The following is a 7,521-nucleotide window of genomic DNA, read 5'->3' on the forward strand; positions in this document are numbered from 1 at the left end:
AGTTGTTGTTCCCTCGCATTATTGAAAAATCGTATGTCAATGATGAATTTCAAACTAGTGGAAAAATTATGTTGCAAAGACACAAAAAATGTTCGGAAAGCATAATTCAGATTGATTGAATGACTAATTATGAACCCTAACGGCATATCAATCATCTAAAATCTCTAGTTTTATGCATACATCGATGATTGGAAGTGTTTTATAACATTAAATCTTAAATCCGCTGATTTATTTGGAGATTTATTTTTATTTTCACTCGTAGATGTGTGTTTCGTAGTATTGTGTAGCTAGGCATTCGCTTATTTTCACACACACGAGTGTGCGTCCGTGGGTGTGCGGCCGGCAGCGTGTGCCGCGGCAACAATACCGAGGTCAGCGCTCGAGAAGGGGTACAACAGCGAGAGAGGGGAGGTGCCGATATTTACTTTGTAACCGAATAATAATAATTCACCCAGCGAACAAAACAGCAATTTCCGTGGCGGCAAATCCAGATGAAATGGTGCACTCTGATTGGCCTAAAGCTATCGCTTATAATTCAAAAACTATGCGTCGGACGAGCTTCCGGTAAAGAAATTCTCGGTTGCATTTCAGTCAGGTATCACGCTGGCTGGTCCGTGTCCCTCAATTTAGGGACACCCTGTATATATATATATATATATATATATATATATATATATATATGTATATACATATATCAAAATAAAACGTAAATAATAAATTTCTTTCTCATCCTCGTATTTAATATAATTAATTCATAAGTGTGAGTTTGACACCTCATCAAACTTATTGTTAGTCTCCTAGTCTGGTACATCACGGATCGGTTATGTACACATCTAAAGGAGACGTTGAGTATAATCAACACAGGCGCTCCTTAGTGGTCATACGGCATAGCTCAGTATAAAACTATATGTAATCATTACGAGATACCGACGATTGTGATTGATTCAGGTGCGGCGCTAAAGCTTATGTAATATTATTCAGTTGTAAACGTCATCTTATTACTCATGTTTGTTTTAAATACAGTTATTCACTGCAACTTCACATGTCGTGATTTCTCCACCTTGCCTCGAATTTACCAAGTCTCTGATTTCGAGACTTATAAGTCAATCACAATAGGTGATATAAATGCAATATTCGACTTCGCAGCTGAGGCTGCAGATACGAAAACTACGGTAGTTAAAGTTAAGACGATCCAATTGTCGGGTCAACCAGAAATTTTTCAATTTCCTCGAGAGCTGCAAACGAGTGACCAACATCCACAAGTTTTCAAAAATGCAGTGACAAAAGGAGTCGTCAGAAGCTTGAGGACACGCAACAAGTTCCGGAAAGTGATCATAACCCTAGTGGAAGGTAGACTGAAAGAAACTTACCTAGACGACGAAGGTAATATCGTTTTCAATGGTTATTATGTAGAAGAATCCCAGGATGACTCACCGACCTTAGCGCAAAACCCTACTACCGTAACCCAGACACACGATAAACCAATCCATTCCGTGGCGAAAAACATAATACTAGAACAATTTAATGGAAGGAATCGTCATGATGAATCATAGATAGACATGTTTGAAACAGAATGTAAAAGGCTCGATATAAAGGAAAACAAATTCCCAGAAGTTTTGAGGCTATTCTTAGAAGGTCCAGCGTTGGAGTGATTTGCAACTTTTGAAAAAACAAACTCACTGTCATACGCCTGGGAACTCTGGAATAATTCATTCGTAGACACGTTCGGCCAAAAGTCATGGTCCGAAATCGCGTACGCCTACACGTTTAAATATTTGAGTGGATCATTTTTGGAGTTTGCATTAAAAAAAAAAAAATGTTGCTAGATGTGGATCCGAATTTAACTATCAGTTCTCAAATAAACCCAATAATGATAACGCTACCTAACTTTGTTAGAACACGGTTAAATAAAAATAATTTAACGAACATGGAAGACTTAATGTCGACACTTAGACAAATGGACCCTATGAAAAGTAAATACAATAACAACTCGAGTGAGAGAAACGAAGATAAACATAAGACTCGAAACAAACACAATCCGTGCTCGTACTGCAAAAGTGTAGGTTACCCAAATAGATATCATCCAGAGCAATTGTGCCGCGAGAAAGTAACACACCAAAAAATAAATAAAAACGATAAAATTAAAGTGGCAAACAATATCGAAATTCACAATGCGATTGCTTGTACAAAAGAAGCAAAAAACGAATAGTGACCCCCACTTATAAAATTAAAAATTCTGATAAATAATGAACCATCCATTGGTCTGTATGATTCGGGAGCGAATATATCTCTAATGAACTATACGTTTTGGAAAAAACAAAATTTGAATAAAAATATAAGTGGAGATAGAAATATAGAGACGATTTCAGGCACGTCAAAAGCAGGAGGTGTGATTACCCTGCCAGTAATGATATTCAACATTACGAAACAATTTACATTTTTTATAATTAAAAGCGATTCATTCAGAGATGATGTACTGCTAGCTTTAGATTGTATAAAAGATTTCAAACCTTGTCAAGATGAAAACTTGAGAATATGGAAAAAAAAAATGATGGAGAGATAAAAAAGATAAAAGAAGATTCCAGAGCGAATAAAAATATAATAAATAGCATCAACTCGAAGCATAATAGTTTGGAAAATCTAATGATGAAACACAAAAACGTTTCCGCAAAAGAGAAATTCGATATTGGTACACTAAACAATTACGAAGCAACGATAAAACTAACGGAAAATAAATATATAGCGAAAAAACCATATAAATGCTCAATTCAAGATAAAGTAGAAATAGAAAGCCAAATTAAACAATTATTGAAGACACGATTGATAGAGGAATCATGTAGCCCATACGGCGCACCAGTTACATTAGTATATAAGAAGGAAGAAGCGAGAAAATCTCGCTTATGTATCGACTATAGAGAGCTGAACAGAATAGTGGTCCCAGAAAGCCAACCTTCTCCGAGAATCGAGGACTTAACGTTACGAGCGAGAAATTGTAAATATTTCACAAAACTAGACGTGAACTCGGCGTTTTGGTCGCTTCCGTTACGTATCAAAGATACACGGAAAAAAAAATTCTGTTCGGCGAGCTGTATTCTACAGCTCCAGTAACTATACGCACTCTACGGTCTATCTTGTAGTTACAGCAACTATATATTAGTCAGCTCTGATAGCTGCAAGTTGTTCAGCTCTCACAGCTGAATGGTTTTGCTCTAAGAGCTGTAAGTTGCGCTGTGCTCTGGTGCGTTGACATATTTCATAACCTTCAAATTTCATGAGTATGATTTAAATACAGTTGATAGATAATTGTTTAAATAGTCCATTCAAATATGTAAATGACACTGAATAAATAATGATAATAATGATGAAAAATAATACTAATAGCAATATAATTGTACTATTTAATAATAAGCGCTGTGAGCGGAGCCGAAAAATTCTGGTCTAGCTCTTCGAACGAAGCTGTTTAGCTGAGAGAGCTGAACAACGTACAGCTATGACAGCTGACTAACAGTCAGTTATACGAACCATGCAGTGCTCTTCCAATAACAGAACGTTTAGTTCGACGAACTGTTTACAAGTAACTATCTAATATTTAGTTCCACGAGCTGAATTTTTTTTTCCGTGTAGGTATAAAACAGCGTTCGTAACCCATCATAGGCACTGGCAATGGTGTTGTTTACCATTTGGTCTAAAATCGTCGCCGGCAATTTTTCAACGTATCTTGTCAAGCATAATAAGGAAAAAGCAGTTAGAGGCCTACGGCGTAAATTACATTGATGATATTCTGATCTACTAAAAAGAGTACAGGGATCATATGAGACATATTGAACTGACATTGAAAGCCCTACAAGAACAGGGAATAAAATTAAACCTAGAGAAGTGCGTGTTTACACAAAGCAAAATAACATATTTGGGTCACGAAATAGGAAATAATTGTATAAGACTGTTAAATGACAATGTAATTGCTATTTAGAATATTACAACACCACAGACAAGGAAACACATTAGACAATTCCTGGGAAAAATAAATTCTTACCTGGAATATATTCCCAAATCAACTATACTTTTGGAGCCACTCCATAATCTGTTAAGAAAAAACATAGAATTTAAATGGTCAAAATGTTGCCAAGAGAGTTTCAAAAAAATTGCAGAATACTTATGCTCAGACCCGATTCTGGCAATATTTGACCTAGCTATCCCAATTAAAATTTACACCCATGCCTGCCTAGGAGGAGTTGGGGCAATATTGAAACCAAACCAGTTAGATGGACAGATAAAACCAGTATTTTTCTTCTCACGCGAATTAACCGAATCACAAGAGACAAAAAGAGCAATCTATATTGAGTGTCTTGCTACAAAAGAGGCAATTTCATATTGGCAATACTACCTCATAGGACAAAAATTTACGGTTTTCACAGACCACAAACCACAAGAAAACTTCAATATAAAAAAATGCAATGACCCAGGATTGAGAAAAATTTGAAATTACCTGTCTCAATTTGACTTTGAAATACAATATAACCCAGGGAAAAATATAAATTATATATATGAATTATACATTATTAGAATGAAAAATAAACGGAGGTAATTGAATTAAATAATTCAATAATAAAAAAAAAAATTAACCGAAATAAATTATTTTTCTTAAATTAATGCATAATTGATTTTTAAAAATCTGAAATATGAAATAAATAATTAATTATTTACCTATCTGTATGTTTTTTTCAAACTTTCCAAGGAGTTCTGATTCATTGTAAAGATGCTCCAAATCACAATACATAAAGTACATTAAATGGCATTTTTTTGATGAATAATATTTTCATTTCACCTAATATGTGAGCAAATAATTAAAAAAGAAATAAGATTTTTTCAATCATTATATTTATTTTTTGAAAATTTGATCAATGTGGAATATTTTTTTTTCCGAAAATTTTTCTTTTTTTGAAACTTAATCGAAAATAAAAAAAAAAAAAATATATATATATATATATATATATATATATATATATATATATATATATTTCGAATTACAGTTGCACTTAATTTTAAGTAAAGCTGGGGATGTTCGCCACAGTTAGATAGATCGGGAAATGTTGATGACGATTCGTAAACTTTTGCGCTAATAGTTTGCTTTTACTATCACCCCCCCAAATTCTTACGGTCTATCTGCATATATTAACTCAACGCATCCAAAGCAGTCTCATCAGTCTGACACGATACGTACAAGTCAAAAGTTCGTCAAAGTTCTGCAAATATCAGTGTTAAAGTCATGGCCGCTGAAACATACTCATATATCGTCAAAACGATGGAGAACGCGCACGATTTGTTGGGCGAGCTGCATCCCCAGCAGGAGAATGATGACATCTTCATGCATTAGATTGACGTTGGAATGGAAAATCTCCAATTTCTGCGTGATGTTTCCAAGCGACCGAGAACGAGCATAGGTGCGAAACTGCAAATTCAGCACACAATCACGCTCGTACAATCCTGGATAGCAAAGATTCGGCAACAGCTGAGGCAGCGACAGCAGCAGCGGCAGCAGCAGCAGCACGCCGTGGTAATTGGCGCGAGCATCGGTAGTCCTGCGAGCGTGCAGTGGGACGAAGTTGGAAGTGCTTTCGCCAACCGGATCCGAACGGGGGTTGTAACGAATCTCGGGCATAAGAATTTGGACGCCTTTTTCGACGACGCTCAACGAATCATCGTTGAACAATTGAGGCTGGTACTGCGCGCAGAGGGTAATGTGAAGGTTAACCTCACATTATCGTGCAAATTCGAAAACATAAAGCACGAGGGGATTGCGGAAGAAGTTAAAAGCTTCAACACCGCCAACATCGCGATCCTCCCCGCGAGCGATATCGACGGTTGGTTTACACACGTAAGGGCCGATCTACTTGTGAAGGTTGAGGATTTTGAACAATGCGATTCTGGGTGGAGCATGATCGAGATCCTCAATACCACCGTAAATATCAGCCGGTACCAGCCTCTAGCTGCGGGACTTTCGACATTCGTTGAGCTACCCAAGGACATCCAGCGGAAGAAAGCGGTGGTCAATGTGAAAAACAAAGATGAAAGGTGTCTTCTCTGATCCATCACTGCAGCACGCCACCCGGCCAACGCCTCCACCGACAGAACTAGCCATTATCGCCGCTTTATCGCCGAGTTGGACTGTACAGGTATCAAATTTCCCGCCACTCTACATGATGTGAAAAAGCTTGAGAGATTGAATAATTTGCGAATCAATGTATATGGGATAGAATCTCAAATTTTTTCAGATCATGCAAAATCAAATAACAGCGTCATCGTGCCAATTTATTTGAGCGATCATTTGAGTACCGCAAACTTTGACACGATTCATCTTCTGATGGTTAAGAGTAACCCAGAAAATGATATGGCTCGCGAGTTAACACCAAGATTCCACTTTGCTTGGATTAAAGATCTTTCACGATTGGTGAGCAAACAATTGTCCAATCATAATGGTCGACTGTTTTTATGCGACAGATGTTTGTGCCACTTTAGCGTGAAACATGCCTACGACAATCATCGGCAAGATTGTATTATGCTAAATAAAGTACGCATGGAATTTCCCGAGTCGAAAGATTTAGTATTTTCAAATTTTCAGAACAAGGGTACCGTCCCGTTTGTCGTTTACGCCGATCTCGAATGCATATTAGAGTCTATACCGATTGACGAATTCCAAAATCATGTTTCAACCCGTAAAACACGTGAATTTCAAAAGCATATCCCACACAGTGTAGCGTACTATGTGCATTGCGCGTATGATGAGACTTTATCGGAGTTCCACAGTAAACGCGGCGTTGATTGCATAGATTGGTTCATGCGACAGCTTAAAGATTTATCGACTAAAGTAGAGTCACGCGTCAAAAACATAATTCCTATGGAGTCTCTTACCCAAGTGCAACATGATCGCCACATGCGCGCAAAGAATTGCTACATTTGCGAAAAGCCGTTTACCCCTGAGGCGAAAAAGTGCCACGACCACTGTCACTTCACGGGTAAATATCGTGGTCCTGCTCATAATCGGTGTGATTTGAATTTCAGAGAGGCGACCAAAATTCCAATAGTTTTCCACAATTTGTCCGGTTACGATTCTCACTTTTTAATAAAATCCCTCGCGTCAACTTTTCCCGGTGAAATTACCCTGCTACCCATAAATAAGGAAAAATATATATATCCTTCACGAAGCGCGTTGATGGGACGATGATGCACTTGAGATTCATCGATTCGTTCCGATTTATGGCTAGCAGCATCGATAAACTTTCCAAATATTTGAATGATGCAGACAAGCCCATAACACGTAAATTTTATAATAATCCGACTCAGTTCAGTTTGATGACCCGCAAAGGCGTTTTTCCCTATGAATACGTCGATTGTTGGGGGAAACTCGATGAACCGCGATTACCTGCAAAGAAGCATTTCTACTCGCACCTCTGCGATGCAAATATTTCAGACGCCGATTACGAGCACGCTGAAAATGTTTGGGAGGAATTTCATTTAGAGTCA

Source organism: Neodiprion virginianus, unplaced genomic scaffold, assembly GCF_021901495.1.
Source record: "Neodiprion virginianus isolate iyNeoVirg1 unplaced genomic scaffold, iyNeoVirg1.1 ptg000023l, whole genome shotgun sequence".
NCBI classification, from domain to species: Eukaryota; Metazoa; Arthropoda; class Insecta; order Hymenoptera; family Diprionidae; genus Neodiprion; species Neodiprion virginianus.